Genomic DNA, 17,525 nt, shown 5'->3' with positions numbered 1-17,525 from the left:
CTTGCATGGGACCTAATAAGCATGCAACCAAGGACACATATTCGAATTTTCAACCAATTTATATGCATTAGAGCATGTGCCTGTAGTTCACATTTGAATTATGCACATGAATGCATAGAAAACTCAGTTAATGTATAAAAATGTCCAAGCGGAACCCCCCAAAATCCCAAAAATTGACACAACACCCCTGTTGTTCTATGTTGACACTAGAAAAAAAATTGAAATCGAGAAGAGGCATGCATATCATTTCGTCCAGAAAGGTGAAACGTTCCCTACCGAAACTATCGGGCTTGTTGTGAGAAGCTCTGGTTTGTGAGAAGCATATCCCCAAACCTGCCCCAAATGGGACAAAAAATTACCACGGCAAGCTGATGCCACTCCATGACAGCATGCCAAGTTTCATGAATTTCATACGAGCTTTGGATTTACTAGAATTTAAAAACCAGGTATATATCTCAATGCTTGCGGCCGAGTGACGGTGGCAGGGTGTTTGACATTCATTCTCATTTCTTGCATGGGACCTAATTAAGCATGCAACCAAGGACACAGATTTGAATTTTCAACTAATTTATATGCATTAGAGCATGTGCATGTAGTTCAAATTTGAATTATGCACATGAATGCATAGAAAACTCAGTTAATGTATAAAAATGTCCAAGCGAACACTGAAAAATCCCAAAAATTTGCACAACATTCCTGGTGTTCTATGTTAACACTAGGAAAAAAAATTTGAAATCGAGAAGATGCAACGGATATCGTTTCGTCCAGAAAGGTGAAACATTCCCTACCGAAACCATCACACTTGTTGTGAGAAGCTCTGGTTTATGAGAAGCTTATACCCAACCCTGCCCCAAATGGGACACAAAATTTACCATGGAATGTTGATGCCACTCCATGATAGCATGCCAAGTTTCATGAATTTCGGATGACTTTTGGATTTACTAGAATTACAAAAGCAAGCACCTCAACGTTTGCTAGAGAGCCACGGTGCTGTGGTGTTTGAAATTCATCCCCATTTCTTGAATGGGACGTAATTAAGCATGAACCCATGGACACATATATCATTTTACAGCCCATTTTGGTGCACCGGAGCATGTTCATGTGGTTTAATTTTGAATTGTGCACCTGAAATTCCTAGAAAACCAAGTTACCATATAAAATGTCCAAACGAACCCTGAATAATTCCAATTTTTTTGATGACACACCTATACTTGCATGTTCACTATAGATAGAAGTTCTAGCAATTCAAACACCATCCTTTATAGCTGTGACCCCATTATGTAATTCAAATCAAGATGAAAAATCAAGTAGATCCCACACAGTTTATTATCACCAACCGTGTGAGATGCAATACAAAATACCATGGAGCACCATCAGTGTTTAGTACTCCTATGGCTTACTCGAGAAGGTTTGTTGGCTACAGTCCACATCCCGCTCTGAATAAGGGACTGTGTCTGATGACACTTTGCACGCCAGTTTTTTTGCTGAAGCGATTCCAAATTTTCGGCTTCCGTGGAAATATCTACCTCCCCCCCCCCCTTACCAAAAGCCACATTTCCCCTGTTTCTGCCTTCCGCCTCCTCGTCGGCGACCCTCCTTCACGCTACTCGGCCTCGCCTATCCAGGCAGGTAATCCACACCTGAACCCCATCCTCCTCCTCCTTCCACATCCCACATGCCCCGATCGCCAGCGCGAGCGCGACACCTTCCACCCAAATCACCGACCCCTCCACCAAATAAGTGTCGTCCTAAGCCATGGTGCATGCAGTATAGCCAGGATCTCAAGGAGCATTTGGCAGCGAAGAAGCAAATCGTGGCCGCACGTGCGGATGAGGTCGTGATGGCTGCCATTCGTGCCGACCCCCAGATCTTGGAGGAGCACCTCGCCATCGAGGCCACCGTCGACGCCTTGTGTGCTGACAGTGCAGCGCGGTTGGCTGCTTTAAATGACAGCTTGTGGCGTTTTCTCCAGGCCACCATCGGTGCCTTTGACGAAGACTACGAGGTGTTTTCTCAGCGTGCACGTGCTTACCTCATCTCGAGAGCCAGCAAGTTGGTGCCCGGAGCGGCTCAGGCAACTCACCACTACGACGAGGCACCCACGATGTGGAGGCCTCGCCCTCTTCCATGTCCAAGGAGCCAGTCGTCATCGATATCTCCGACAATGAGTAGCTTGTCTTATTAGCTCACTATAAGGACCCATGTTTAGTTTACTAGCTACTGCCTTTCCTTAACAAATTCTAGTGAATTGTGCTATCTACTTTTACCATGCAATCTTCTGCTCTAGTGTATATGTTCTATATGTCGTGCAATGTGGCGTTCAGTTAACTATTTGGTTCAATTCTGCAAATGTGATGTTCAATTCTTTAGGGTGCAATTCTCCAAGCATGCTTGGTTTGGTTAACTGTCTGATCTTCTATTAGGAGTATGTTATATTGTGTAATGTGGTGCTCAGTTAACGTTTGGTTCATTTGTTGTGGTGTTCAGTTAACTGTTTGGTTCAATTCTGCAATGCGATGTTCAATTGTTGTGTGTGCATTCTGTTATTATATACCATGTGAGAAATAAATTGATTTTGGATGTACTAAATACATGAGAAACAAATACAATTGCTATATTTCCAAGTTGTTAAGCATGCTTAGTTTGGTTAACTGTCTGATCTTCTATTAGGATTATATTATATTGTGCAATGTGGTGCTCAGTTAACGTTTGGTTCATTTGTTGTGGTGTTTAGTTAACTGCTTGGTTCAATTCTGCAATGTGATGTTCAATTGTTGTGTGTGCATTCTGTTACTGTATACCATGTGAGAAATAAATCGAATTTGGCTGTACTAAATACATGAGAAACAAATACAATTGCTATATTTCCAAGTTGTTAAGCATGCTTGGTTTGGTTAACTGTCTGATCTTCTATTAGGAGTATGTTATATTTGTGCAATGTGGTGCTCAGCTAATGGCTGGTTCATTTGTTGTGGTGTTTAGTTAACTGCTTGGTTCAATTCTGCAATCCGATGTTCAATTGTTGTGCCTGCATTCTGTTATTGTATACTATTATACCTTGTCTTTTTTATTCCTTTGCCCCATTTCCAATATAGAGAAGATATTTATGCACATCCTTGTTTTCAGGCCTTCCCAAAACAGTTCACTGATGGTTACCTCTCAAACCACATGTATGGACAGGAGGCGAGGAAGGTATTCATACAACACCCATAGTTCAATATTGAAGTGTTCCTGAAGAGGACGAAGGATGGACGGTCAATCATCCACAAGCACCGGCCTAAAGTTGCAAAGACCTTCAACATCAATGAAGGCTCAATATTCGCCTTCCGCTTCAGTAGTTTTCCCAATGAGATGCATATGTTTATGTACCGTCTATGATGCTAATTTCGAAAGGTTCTAGATGTTGCATGTGAAACTTGGTGCTGGTGCAGTTGTGTAATGGGGTAGCTGAGTGCTGAAGCTATATCATGTTGTACTCTGATGTATTTGAATTATGAAATCATGCTTCCTTAATATGGGAATGAAATATATTATGTGTTTAATATGAATGTCAATTAGATTAATAAATGGATTATTAGTAATAGGGCAATTAGCCTGCTAATTGGTTTTTGCTATTGCAAACGGTTACTGAGAAAATACCGTGACCGATGACCTAAGGCAACGCACACAGTTTCTAGGAATAAACCGTGTTGGATCGATGAACAATCACACATGGTATTCTCTTCAAAACTATTTGCGTTAGGCCACCTTGCGCAAACGATTACCGCATAAAAACTATGTGTGATGGACAACCTTTGCCACATAGTTTCTTCTACGCATCGTGTGTGATGCATTCAATAATGCAAACGGTAAAATTATTAATATTGTGTGCGATGGAAAGGCCATCTCAAATGATTTAACGGGGAAAATTGTGTGTGATGTACCTATGAACGGAAACGTTTTCCTTGCAGCGACTGTATGGGGTGTATATACGAACGGAAACGTTTAGCGGGGACTGACTGTGTGGGATGTACTTACGACCAGAAATGATTTCGCCTGTATAATTGTATTTTTTAGCACTACTATATGTATAACCATATTTGCTCGCTCGTCGATCGCACACGACCTCATTTTGCCGAGCATGTGTGCCAGGAGGGCATATCCCCAACGGTTTTTGGGTTGTGTTGGAAGGACCCCCCTATCGCCCACACTCACTAGGTGACGGTTCCCAATGTCATCATGGAAAGGGGTTAAAAACCGTTTGTATAGCACCAACGCGTACCAGTGGTTGAACCTAAATAAATGTTATTTGGTGTTTGTGTTAAGCATGAATATGATTAATCATGTTTATTGCAATATAGTTATTCATGTAAGTCAGAGAATAATTGTTGTTATGTTTAAATGAATAAAACCTTCTATGGCCATACACCCAATGTAAATGATTTATTGAATCTCCATCGTAGTGATACACATATTCATAATATTGATGCCAAAAGATGCAAAGTTGATAATGATACTGCAACATACTTGTGGCACTGCCGTTTAAGTCATATTGGTGTAAAGCGCATGAAGAAACTCCATGCGGATGGACTTTTGGAATCACTTGATTATGAATCATTTGATACTTGCAAACCATGCCTCATAGGCAAGATGACCTAAAACTCCGTTCTCTAGAACAATGGAGCCAGCTAATGACTTATTGGAAATAATACATACCGATGTATGCAGTCCGATGAGTATTGAAGCACGCGGCGGGTACCGTTATTTTCTGACCTTCACAGATGATTTGAGCAGATATGGGTATATCTACCTGATGAAACACAAGTCTGAAACATTTGAAAAGTTCAAAGAATTTCAGAGTGGAGTGGAGAATCATCATAACAAGAAAAGAAAGTTTCTACGATCTGATTGCGGAGGCGAATATTTGAGTTATGAGTTTGGCCTTCATTTAAAACAATGTGGAATTGTTTCGCAACTCATGCCACCCGAAACACCACAGTGTAATGGTGTGTCCGAACGTCATAACTGCACTTTATTAGATATGGTGCATTCTATCGTTTTGGGGTTATGCATTAGAGACAGCTGCATTCACGTGAAATAGGGCACTGTCTAAATCCGTTGAGACGACACCGTATGAATTATGGCTTGGAAAGAAACCTAAGTTGTCATTTCTTAAAGTTTGGGGATGCGACGCTTATGTCAAAAGGCTTCAGCCTGATAAGCTCGAACCTAAATCGGAGAAGTGCGTCTTCATAGGATACCCTAAGGAAACAATTGGGTACACCTTCTACCACAGATCTGAAGGCAAAATCTTTGTTGTTAAGAATGGATCCTTTCTAGAGAAGGAGTTTCTCTCAAAAGAAGTGAGTCAGAGGAAAGTAGAACTTGATGAGGTAGTTGTACCTTCTCTCGAATTGGAAAGTAGTACATAAGAGAAAACTGTTCCCGTGTTGCTACACCAACTAGAGAGGAAGCTAATGATGACGATCATGAAAATTCAGATCAAGTTACTACTCAACTTTGTAGGTCAAGCAGAGAACGATCTGCACTAGAGTGGTACGGTAATCCTGTCCTAGAAGTCTTGTTATTAGACCAAGGCGAACCTATGAACTATGAAGAAGCTATGATGAGCCCAGATTTCGATAAATGGCTTGAGGCCATGAAATCCAAGATAGGATCCATGTATGAGAACAAAATATGGACTTTGGTGGACTTGCCCAATGATCGGCAAGCCATAGAAAATAAATGGATCTTCAAGAAGAAGACTGACGCTGATGTTAATGTTACTATCTAGAAAGCTCGATTTGTCGCGAAAGGTTTTCGACAGGTTGATGACGATGAGACTTTATCACCCATAGCGATGCTTAAGTCTGTCCGAATCATGTTAGCAGTTGCCGCATTTTATGAAATCTGGCAAATGGATGTCAAAACTTCAATCCTTAATGGATGTCTTAAAGAAGAGTTGTATATGATGCAACCAGAAGGTTTTGTCGATCCTAAAGGTGCTAACAAAGTGCGCAAGCTCTAGCGATCCATCTATGCACTGGTGCAAGCATATCGAAGTTGTAATATAAGCTTTGATGAGGTGATCAAAGCATATGGTTTTATACATACTTATGCTGAAGCCTGTATTTACAAGAAAGTGAGTGGGAGCACTCTAGCATTTCTGATATTATATGTGGATGCCATATTGTTGATTGGGAATGATATAGAATTTCTGGATAGCATAAAAGGATACTTGCATAAGAATTTTTCAATAAAAGACCTTGGTAAAGCTACTTATGTATTGGGCATCAAGATCTATAGAGATAGATCGAGACGCTTAATAGGACTTCCACAAAGCACATTACTTCACAACATTTTGAAGAAGTTCAAAATGGATCAGTCAAAGAAAGGGTTCTTGCCTATGATAATCCCCAAGTGCAGGGAATCATCGTAGCAATTCCCAAAGATGGAAGTGATAAGTATGGAGTGTTGAACCCACAAGGAGCTAAAGATAAGAACAATATTCTCTCAAGTCCTATCTGCCACTAATATGATTCTACGTACACCGAACATTTGCTTCCAACTAGAAACGAGAAATAAAAATATGTTGTGGGTATGAAGAGGATAACTTTGCATGATATCGGAGAGCTAAAACATAAAAGTAGGTGATGTTACCATAAAGTTAGAATATATTACTAAATATTATAAATAGCGAGTGTGGAATAATGATGGATCGGTGTGCGGAATTATCCTAGGCAATTGTTAACAAGACCGGTAGTCGTCATTGAATTTCATATGAGGGAGAGGCATAAGCTAGCATACTTTATCTTCTTGGATCATATGCACTTACGATTGGAACTCTAGCAAGCATCTGCAACTACTAAAGATCATTAAGGTAAAACCCAACAATAGCATTAAAGCATCAAGTACCCTTTATCCCATACGCCACAACCCCCTTACTCGGGTTTATGCTTCTGTCACTCAAGCAACCCACTATAAGCGAATCATGAAAGTATTGCAACACCCTACAGTGGGAATCCCTCACGCTTGCGCGACACGGAGGGCACAATAGGAAAGCACCAAAAATAAAACATACAACTCGTACCAATCTGGATCATCAATCAATCCAAATACAAAAGATATCTACTCAAAACATCATAGGATGGCAACACATCATTGGATCATAATATGTGGCATAAAGCACCATGTCCAAGTAGGGATTACAGCGGGGTGCGGGAGAGTAGACCGCGTAAAAGAGATGAGGATGGTGATGATGATGGTGATGTTGATGAAGACGATCACCGCGGCGATGATTCCCCTCCCGATGGCACTCCGGCGCCACAGAGAGAGGAGGAGAGGTCCTTCCCCTTCCTCCTCCATGGCCTCCCCCTGGATAGGGAGAGGTTCTCCCTCTGGTCCTTGGCCTTCATGGCGATGATGGCCCCTCCGGGATCCTTCTCCATGGCCGCCGGTGATGATGGCCCCCTCCGGTAGGGTGCCAGAGAGGGCCTAGATTGATTTCTCGTGGCTACAGAGGCTTGCGACGGTGGAACTTCCGATCTAGGTTATTTTCTAGAGGTTTCTGTATTTATAGGAATTTTTGGCGTCGGTCTCACGTCAAGGGGTCTCCGAATCGTCCACGAGATAGGGGCCCACCCCCAGGGGGGTGGGCGCACCCCCCACCCTCATGGACAGCCCGGGACTCTTCTGGCCCAACTCTTTTACTCCAGGGGCTTCTTTTGGTCCATAAAAAATCATCAAAAATTGGCACGTCAATTGGACTCTGTTTGGTATTCCTTTTCTGTAAAACTCAAAAACAAGGAAAAAACAGAAACTGACACTGGGCTCTAGGTTAATTGGTTAGTCCCAAAAATCATATAAAATAGCATATAAATGCATATAAAACATCTACGATGGATAATATAATAGCATGAATACTTCATAAATTATAGATACGTTGGAGACGTATCAGCATCCCCAAGCTTAATTCCTGCTCGTCCTCGAGTAGGTAAATGATAAAATAAATAATTTATGAAGTGTGAATGCTAGCAGGTGCAGAAGTTTGATCAATGATAATTTCAATCACCTTGTCTAGCATCATTATATGTCATAACAGTAGCTCATCTCATAAAACTTTTCATGATCAAGTAATAAGCTATTCACATGTTAAAGTATAGATCATAAACTTTCTTGAAAACTAACAAACAGTGCTCTTAGTCATCAAACAATTGCAATTCATCTTATTTTTAGGAAGGTTCTATGTAAGAGCTTTGATTTAGCAAATCCCACATACTCAACTATCATACAGTCTTTCACAATTGCTAACACTCATGTGATATTTATGGGTTCAAAGTTTTAATTGGACACAGAGAAAGATAGGGGCTTATAGTTTTGCCTCCCAACCTTTTACCTCAAGGGTAATGTCAACAATAATACTTTATGAAAACCTACATCCAAGTGGATATATATATATCCGGATCGCTCCAACACAAAGTGCTTGCCAAAGGAAAAAGTGTAAAAAGGAAAGGTGATGATCACCATGACTCTTGTATAAGGGTAGAAGATAAGTGTAAAAGATAGGCCCTTCGCAGAGGGAAGCACAGGTTGTCATGCGATTTTAAGGTTGGATGCACAAAATCTTAATGCAAAAGAACGTCACTTTATATTGCCTCTTGTGATTGAGACCTTTATTATGCAGTCCGTTGCTTTTATTTCTTCCCTATCACAAGTTCGTATAAAGCTTATTTTCTTCGCACTAATAGATCATACATATTTAGAGAGCAATTTTTATTGCATGCACCGATGACAACTTACTTGAAGGATATTACTCAATCCATAGGTAGGTATAGTGGACTCTCATGGCAAAACTAGTTTAAGGGATGTTTGGAAGCACAAGTAGTATTTCTACTTGGTGCAAAGAATTTGGCTAGCATGAGAGGGAAAGGCAAGCCCAACATGTTGGATGATCCAAGACAATATAATGTTTCGGATATAGGAAAACATAACCCATTAAGTTGTCTTCCTTGTCCAACATCAACTTTTTAGCATGTCATATTTTAATGAGTGCTCACAATTACAAAAGATGTCCAAGATAGTATATTTATATGTGAAATCTCTCTTCCTTCAATATTCTTTCATGAATTGTTCAAGTGACCAAGTCTGCGTTTGCTAACTTTCAGTGAGTTTACTACCTATACTTATTATGTATAAAGTCATTACTCCCCGTGCTATAAGCATATGAAACATATATAAATTCAGATTTATGATATTCGATTCATTCAACCATTTACTCATAGGATATACGTGAAGCACGTGAGCAAATGACAAACTACTCCAAAAGATATAAGTGAAGAACACTGAGTAGTCAAATAATTAAATAGCCATGGGAGGATTCTTTTTTATTCAAGATTTCAGATCCAATGATTTTATTCAAACAGCAAGTAAAATTGAAAATGCGCTCCAAGCAAAACACATATCATGTGACGAATAAAAATATAGCTCCCAGTAAGGTATACCGATAGTTTTGAAGACGAAAGAGGGGATGCCTTCCGGGGCATCCCCAAGCTTAGGCACTTGAATCTTCCTTGAATATTACCTTGGGGTGCCTTGGGCATCCCAAAATCTTATGGTCTTTCCACTCCTTATTCTCCTCATATCGATATCTCACCCAAAGCTTGAAAACTTCAGTCACATAAAACTTAACGGAACTTCGTGAGATAGGTTAGTATGATAAAGAGTAAACCATTCACTTTGGTACTGTCAAAGACAAGTTCATAATTGTTCTCACACAATGCCTACTGTACCATATCATTTCTACAATTTATATTGAGAAATATAAGCCATAGAAACTAGAACACAAGCAAGCTATGCAATGAAAACAGAATCTGTCAGAAACAGAACAGTCTGTAATGATCTGAACAACAACCATACTTATGCTACTCCAAAAATTATGAAATAAATTGGTGGACGTGAGGAATTTTTATATTAATATTATGCAAAAATAATCAACTCAAAAGCACTCTTCTATAAAAAAAAATGGCAGCTAATCCCGTGAGCGCAAAGTTTCTGTTTTTTACAGCAAGATCACATTAACTTTCACCCAAGTCTTCCCAAAGGTCTTACTTGGCAATTTATTGAAAAAAAAAGCTATAAAACATGATTACTACAGTAGCTTAATCATGTAAACACACAAATACAGCAAGGGTAGATATTGGGCTGTCTCCCAACAAGCGCTTTTCTTTAATGCCTTTTAGATAGGCATGATGATTTCAATGATGCTCACATAAAAGAAAAGAATTGAAACATAGAGAGAGCATCATTAAGAATATGACTAGCACATTTAAATCTAATCCATTTCCTATTCCTAGGGATTTTGTGAGCACATAATTTAAGGGAACAAGAATCAACTAGCATAGGAAGGCAAAACAAGTATAACTTCGAAACTTTAAGCATATAGAGAGGAAAGTTGGTATTATTACAACTCCTACAAGCATAAATTACTCCCTCGTAATAATTTTCAGTAGAATCATGAATGAATTAAACAATATAACCATCACATAAAGAATTCTTTTCATGATCTACAAGCATAGAAATTTTTCTACTCTCCACATGAGCAAAATTCTTCTCATTCGGAATAGTGGGATCACTAATTCCTAAAGTTGTCACTCTTCCAAACCCACTTTAGATGATAGTATTATTCATACTCCAAAAGATATAAGTGAAGTTCATGGAGAATTCTACAATTAATATAGAATAACCAATATCCAAGCTAAAAATATGTAAGTGAAGCACACGAAGCATTCTATAAAACCATACTCAAAAGATTTAAGTGGAGCACAACGAGCAATTCTATAAGATCATACTTAAAAGATATAAGTGAAGCACATGAAGTATTATATAAACCAATGAAGGGCTAACTCATACTAGCATGGTTCTAAAGAAAAAAACAAAAACACAAAGAACAAAACAAAAATCGAGGTATACCGATATTTGTTGAAGAAGAAAGATGGGATGCCAACCGGGGCATCCCCAAGCTTAGATGCTTGAGTATCCTTTGAAATATTTACTTGGGGTGCCTTGGGCATCCCCAAGCTTGAACTCTTGTCTCTCTTTATTCTTCTCATATTGATAGCTCCTCAATCTTCGAACACTTCATCCACACAAAACTTTAACAAAAACTTTGTGAGATCCGTTAGTGTAATAAAGAAAACTACCAATTTAAGGTACTGTAATGAATTCATTCTTTATTTATATTGGTGTTAAACCTACTGTATTCCAACTTTTCTATGGTTCATACCCCCCGATACTAGCCATAGATTCATCAAAATAAGCAAACAATACACGAAAAACAGAATCTGTCAAAAACAGGACAGTCTGTAGTAATCTGGAAGTTTAGTAAACTTATGTAACTACAAAAATTATGAAATAAATATGCAAATTTGAAAATTTTGTACAGAAGTAATGTGCAAAATGTTTCAGACCCATTTGACCTTCTAGTAAAAAATGTAAAATCACGCGCTACAGCCAAAGTTTCTGCTTTTGTTCTGCACATAGTAAACAAGCAATCTAATCATCCTAAAACCAAAGCTTGGCACATCATTTTTATAATACGATGGATATACACAACGGGATAATTATTTACAAAGAAACTTCCATGAAAAATTCTATATTGTTTCTGTGAGCATGAACACAAGTGCTCAAGGTCGACCCTCACTTCTTCAATGCATAACTTTCCAATCACTTCTCTTTTTGAAAAAACTTTTTAGGCATGAGAGGCAAGTAATTTTTTTTGGTATTTTCATTATTTAATTTATTTTTTATGTTTCACCCACAACTAAACAGAAACAAAAAGGAAAAACAAAATCTACTTAGTGAAGAAAGCAAACAAGCACACACGAGAATATCAACCTCACGCTATTGCTCCCCGACTGCGGCGCCAGAAAAGAGGTTGATAATCCCCAAGTGCAGGGAATCATCGTAGCAATTCCCAAAGATGGAAGTCATAAGTACGGAGTGTCGAACATACAAGGAGCTAAAGGTAAGATCAATATTCTCTCGAGTCCTATCTGCCACTGATACGACTCTACATACAACAAACGTTTGCTTCCGACTAGAAACGAGAAATAAAAATACATTGTGGGTATGAAGAGGATAACTTTGCATGATATCGGAGAGATAAACAATAAAAGTAGGTGCTGTTATCATAAAGTTAGAATATATTACTAAATATTATAAATAGCGAGTGTGGAATAATGATGGATCAGTGTGCAGAATTATCCTAGGCAATTGTTAACAGGACCGGTAGTCGTCATTGCAATTTCATATGAGGGAGAGGCATAAGCTAACATACTTTACCTTCTTGAATCATATGCACTTATGATTGGAAATCTAGCAAGCATCCGCAACTACTAAAGATCATTAAGGTAAAACCCAACCATAGCATTAAAGCATCAAGTCCCCTTTATCCCATACGCCACAACCCCCTTACTCGGGTTTATGCTTCTGTCACTCAAGCAACCCACTATAAGCGAATCATGAACGTATTGCAATACCCTACAGCGGGAATCCCTCATGCTTGCGCCACACAGAGGACAGCACCAAAATAAAACATACAACTCGCTAATCTAGATCATCAATCAATCCAAAGACAAAAGATATCTACTCAAAACATCATAGGATGGCAACACATCATTGGATCATAATATGTGGCATAAAGCACCATGTTCAAGTACGGATTACAGCGGGGTGCGGGAGAGTAGACCGCGTAAAAGAGATGAGGATGGTGATGATGATGGTGATGTTGATGAAGACGATCACCGCGGTGATGATCCCCCTCCCGATGGCACTCCGGCACCATCGAGAGAGAGGAGGAGAGGTCCTCCCCCTTGTGCTTCCTCCTCCATGGCCTCCCCCTGGATGGGGAGAGGTTCTCCCTCTGGTCCTTGGCCTTCATGGCGATGATGGCCCCTCCGGGATCCTCCTCCATGGCCGCCGGTGATGATGGCCCCCTCCGGCAGGGTGCCAGAGAGGGCCTAGATTGATTTCTCGTGGCTACAGAGGCTTGCGGCGGCGGAACTTCCGATCTAGGTTATTTTCTGGAGGTTTTTGTATTTATAGGAATTTTTGGCGTCGGTCACACGTCAGGGGTGTCTCCGAATCGTCCACGAGATAGGGGCCCACGCCCAGGGGGTGGGCGCACCCCCCACCCTCGTGGACAGCCCGGGACTCTTCTGGCCCAACTCTTTTACTCCAGGGGCTTCTTTTGGTCCATAAAAAATCATCAAAAATTGGCACGTCAATTGGACTCCATTTGGTATTCCTTTTCTGTAAAACTCAAAAACAAGGAAAAAAACAGAAACTGGCACTGGGCTCTAGGTTAATAGGTTAGTCCCAAAAATCATATAAAATAGCATATAAATGCATATAAAACATCTATGATGGATAATATAATAGCATGAATACTTCATAAATTATAGATACGTTGGAGACGTATCAGCCTGCATTGCAAGGTATGAAGTTGAGTAAGACTCAAAGCCCGACCACGGTAGAAGATTTAGAGAGAATGAAAGTCATTCCCTATGCCTCAGCCTTAGGTTCTATAAAGTATGCTATGCTGTGTACCAGACCTATTGTGTACCTTGCCATGAGTTTTGCAAGGGGGGTACAATAGTGATCCAGGAATGGATCACTGGACAACGGTCAAAATTATCCTTAGGTGCCTTAAAGAGGACTAAGGAAATGTTTCTTGGTTATGGAGGTGATAAAGAGTTCGTCATAAAGGTTTACGTTGATGCACGCTTTGACACCGTTCCAGATGACTCTGAGTCTCAATCTGGATACGTATTGAACGTAGGAGCAATTAGCTAGAGTAGCTCCATGCAGAGCATTATAGACATAGAAATTTGCAAATTACATACGGCTCTGAATGTGGCAGACCCGTTGACTAAACTCCTCTCACAAGCAAAACATGATCACACCTTAGTACTCTTTGGGTGTTAATCACATGGCGATGTGAACTAGATTATTGACTCTAGTAAACTCTTTGGGTGTTAGTCACATGGCGATGTGAACTATGGGTGTTAATCACATGGCGATGTGAACTAGATTATTGACTCTAGTGCAAGTGGGAGACTGAAGGAAATATGCCCTAAAGGCAATAATAAAGTTGTTATTTTATATTTCCTTATTCATGATAAAGGTTTATTATTCATGCTAGAATTGTATTGATTAGAAACTTAAATACATGTGTGAGTACATAAACAAATACCGTGTCTCTAGTATGCCTCAATTAGAATAGCTCGTTAATCAAAGATGATTAAGGTTTCCTAGCCGTAGACATGTGTTGTCATTTGATAACGGGATCAGATCATTAGGAGAATGATGTGATGGACAAGGCCCATCCGTTAGCTCAGCATCAGGATCGTTCAGTTTTATTGATAATTGCTTCCTTCATGTCAAATACACATTCCTTTGACTATGATATTATGCAACTCCCGTATACCGGAGGAATACCTTGTGTTCTATCAAACTTCACACGTAACTGGGTGATCATAAATATGCTCTATAGGTATATCCAAAGGTATTTGTTGAGTTGGCATAGATCGAGATTAGGATTTGTCACTCCGAGTATCGGAGAGGTATCTCTGAGCCCTCTCGGTAATACACATCATAAGCTTGCAAGCAAATGACTAAGGAGTTAGTCACGAGGTGATGTATTATGGAATGAGTAAAGAGACTTTCTGGTAACGAGATTGAACTAGGTATGAAGATACCGACGACCGAATCTCGGGCAAGTAACATACCGATGGACAAAGGTAATTGCGTACGTTGTCATAACGGTTCGACCGATAAAGATCTTCGTAGAATATGTAGGAGCCAATATGGGAATCCAGGTTCTACTATTGGTTATTGACCGGAGAGGTGTCTCGGTCATGTCTACATAGTTCTCGAACCCGTAGGGTCCGCACGCTTAAACGTTCATCGACGATATAGTGTTATATGAGTTATGTGATTTGGTGACCGAATGTTGTTCGGAGTCCCGGATGAAAACACGGACATGGCGGGGAGTCTCTAAATGGTTGAGAGGTAAATATTGATATATAGCACAATGGTATTCGGACACCGGAAGTGTTTCGGAGGGTACCGGGTACATATCGGGTCACCGTAAAGGAGTTTCAGGCACCCCCGGCAAAGATATGGGCCTTATGGGCCAAGTGAGGGAACACACCAGCCCACAAGGGGCTGGTGCGCCCCTATAGAGGCCATCCCTATGAGGAGGAAAGGAAAGAGGGGAGGGAAAGGAAAGTGTGGAGTAGGACCCCCCTTCCTTCCCTCTCCCCCCTTCTTTCCTTCCCCCTAGCTAGTTTATATATGGCAGGGGGCGAGGCTTGGGAGGGACTCCAAGTAGGATTCCTCCTACTTAGGCGCCTCCTTTGGATGCTCCTCCCTACCTCCCACCTATATATTGTAGGAGATATGCCCTAGAGGCAATAATAAATGTTATTATTTATCTCTGTGTTCATCATTATGTTTATGTTCCATGCTACAACTACTATGGTTCTCGAGTCTATAACACAAGGCTTGAAGGATGACTCATATGCATGTGTGGTATGATAAACCGTAAAATGTATTCCTAGTTTGGCCTCTAAGGCTAGCTCAAGTGTTGCATGATGGTTCTGTTTTCCTGATCATGGGCATGACAATGCCGGCAACTTTGAGGGCACAATGCTAGAAGAACATTTGTGTTGAATCGACCTGAATTGATGTTATGCTATGAGATAAGTTCGTCACAAGTTTATGGTTAATAACATAGAGATGGTTAATGTTTGCATAATTCCTTAGACCACGAGAGTATCGAGTGTCTTCATACTTGGGTTTGTTAAACGTCATCCGTAAATGGGTGGCTATTACGGCGGCTTACGGGTTCATGGAAAAGTGTGTCAAGTAACTTGATAGCTCAAGATTGGGATTTGCTCCCCCGATGATGGAGAGATATTCTCGATCCCTCTCGATGTTACGGTATCCTTCATCATCTAGCTAGACACAGTGTGATTTGATCACTTGGATGCCAGAACACGGAAATGAGAAAAGAGAACAAAACCGGTAACGAGGTAACTAGCATAGTGGAAAAGTTGTTGATCCATGGGGATGCAAGTAAATCTCACCCCGACTATTTGTAGCATATTGCGAAGCAACAGGAATAGCACACGACAACTGGAGGTTCACTCAAATATTCATTCGTGTGGGTATAGGGGTCAATATCGGTGTCCACGGCTCCGGTGTTGATCATTGATCGGAAAGGGTTCCGGTCATGTCTATACTTCACCGAATCTATAGGGTCACACGCTTAAGGGTCATCTATATGTTGAATACTAGTCAGGGAGTCTGAGAGAAATTCGTGGAAAAAGTTTCGGAGACAATGGAAGAGTTCCGGAGAGATAATAGCGAAATAGTTTTGTAAAACCGAAAAGTTGTTTCGGGGTATATACCATTAAGTCAAATTGGTTTCGGGACACGCCTGATAATTCTTGGAGGGTGCCAGAATTATTTTGGAAACTTCTGGGAATTCTCCGGGATAAAAACCGAAAATGTTCCGGAGCTGCCGGAACCACTTTAGATGCTTTTCATAGATGAAAATCACTAATGCGGAATTGTTCCGGAACGCATTGAAAATTATTTTAGTGGGTACTGGAAATGTTCTAAGCCCACATAATTATTTTCAGTTCGAACGGAGCTAAAAAAATGTCATCATGAATAGTGAAATTGGCTTTATGGTTACTTTATGGAAAGACACCTTTTTGGGCTTTGCCCCAAAAGATCTAGGGATGACATGGAAGAGTGGGAACCCTTTTTGGGGGGTCCCACAAGGGTTTTGGACGTACAAGAGGGGCTGCTCCATGGAGCCCCACTTGCTTCCCCATAATGCCCTTTATGTGTGACATAAAACATGGGTATTTTGGGTTTTCCATGTCTCACACTTCCCCTTGGGTTTTCCTATAAATAGAGGTGGAGATGCACTCTCCACTCTCACTCTTTCTCACATAAAAGTGCCATTGCAATATCTGGCTTCTCTCCCCCTCCCAGCAAAATAGTTTTGTAGAGCCAAAAGGTTGTGTGGGTTCCGATGGGAACTAGTTCTGGATGGCGAAGCCCTGCCAGATAGATGACACCATATGTCTGCAACTCTGTAGAGAGATTGTAGGTTCGATCTTAGTTCGAGAGTGCCTCCCGAAGGGCTGTCTGTGTGACCATATGAGTTTCAAAGGTCCTCCCAAAGCGATGTTCGAGTGACTTTCTGAGTTTCGAAAGTCCTTCCGAAGGGCTGTCCGAGTGAGCATCAGAGGGACTGTCCGACCGCCTCCCGAAGGACAGTTTGAGGGGCAGATGAGGGTATTCATCCTCATGGTTGGGAGGTTGTAAATCCTAGCTATGGAGATCTGCACCGTCGATCGTCATCGACTCTACTCCCGCTGCACTACGAGTTGGTAACGAAAAGATCAAACCTTGTATGCAGTCTCCATAGTTGTCCTGGGCTAGTGCGTAGGTCAGGTTTTTTTTGTTTC

This window comes from Triticum dicoccoides, chromosome 6B (genome assembly GCF_002162155.2).
Source record: "Triticum dicoccoides isolate Atlit2015 ecotype Zavitan chromosome 6B, WEW_v2.0, whole genome shotgun sequence".
NCBI classification, from domain to species: Eukaryota; Viridiplantae; Streptophyta; class Magnoliopsida; order Poales; family Poaceae; genus Triticum; species Triticum dicoccoides.
The sequence above is the reverse complement of the archived record's forward strand: the minus strand, read 5'-3'. Positions refer to the sequence as shown.